The sequence below is a fragment of the Myotis davidii genome, unplaced genomic scaffold (genome assembly GCF_000327345.1).
Source record: "Myotis davidii unplaced genomic scaffold, ASM32734v1 scaffold14, whole genome shotgun sequence".
Taxonomy (NCBI): Eukaryota; Metazoa; Chordata; class Mammalia; order Chiroptera; family Vespertilionidae; genus Myotis; species Myotis davidii.
Window position 1 is genome coordinate 333,131 of NW_006287372.1, and position 1,352 is coordinate 334,482.

A 1,352-nucleotide genomic window follows, 5' to 3' on the forward strand; every position below is an offset into this window, starting at 1 on the left:
GGTAAAAGAAGGATAAATAGAGCTGAGTACTAGTTAGTGATCTGGAATATAAAGTTATGGAGTTCTCCCAGAACACAGAACAAAAAGAGAGATATGTTAATAGAGTGAGGATGAGACCAAAGGAATCTAGCATCCATTGTACAGGGATTTTAAAAGAAGGAAATAGAAAGAATGGTTTGGGTAGAGTCATGGTGTGGATAATAATATGAAGATAAATAGGGATTTCAGTAGAAAGTAGAAATAATGGAAGGGAAAGAAGTAACAAAAAATTAGAGAATACAGTTTCCGTAAGATGAAGGAAGATTGGACCCTTCAGAATAAAAATATGCAATGAATGTTTACTTCAGAAAAGGCGGGGGGAAAGGCACGTCATTAAAATGTCCATACTACCCAAAGAATCTGCAGATTCAATGCACTCCCCATTAAAATACCAATGGCATATTTCAAAGATCTAGAACAAACTCTCCAAAAATTCATGGGGAGTCAAAAAAGACCCCGAATAGCCACAGCAATCCTGAGAAAGAAGAACAAAGTTGGAGGAATCCCAATACCACATATCAATCTATATTACCAAGCCACGGTTCTTAAAACTGCCTGGTACTGGCACTAGAACAGACATATAGACCAATGGAACAGAACAGAGAACCCAGAAATTGACCCAAGCCATTATGCTCAATTAATATTTGACAAAGGAGGCAAGAGCATACAATGGAGCCAAGACAGTCTCTTCAATAAATAGTGCTGGGAAATTTGGTCAGATACATGCAAAAAAATGAAACTAGATCACCAACTTACACCATACACAAAAACAAACTCAAAATGGCTAAAGGACTTAAATGTAAGACGGGAAACCACAGAAATCCTACAAGACTCCACAGGCAGCAAAATAGCAGACATATGTTATAGCAATATGTACTTTTTTTTTAAATCTTTATTGTTCAGATTATTACAGATGTTCCTCTTCCCTCCCTCCCCCGCCCCCATGTAACTCCCCTCCACTCAGTTCCAACCCCACTCCAGGCCTCTCCCCCACACGACCTCATCCATAGGTGTAAGCTCTTTGTCCAATCTTTTCCCGTACCCCCCACAACACCTTCCCCCCGAGAATTGTCAGTCTACTCCCTTTCCATGCCCTTGATTCTATTACATTCACCAGTCTGTTCTGTTCATCAGGTTTTTTATTCATTTGATTTTTAGGTTCACTTGTTGATAGATATGTATTTGTTGTCCATAATTTTTTCTCTTTACCCTTTTCTTCTTCCTCTTCTTAGAGAGTACCATTCAGCATTTCATATAATACTGGTTTGGTGGTGATGAACTCCTTTAGCTTTTTCTTGTCTGTGAAGCTCTTT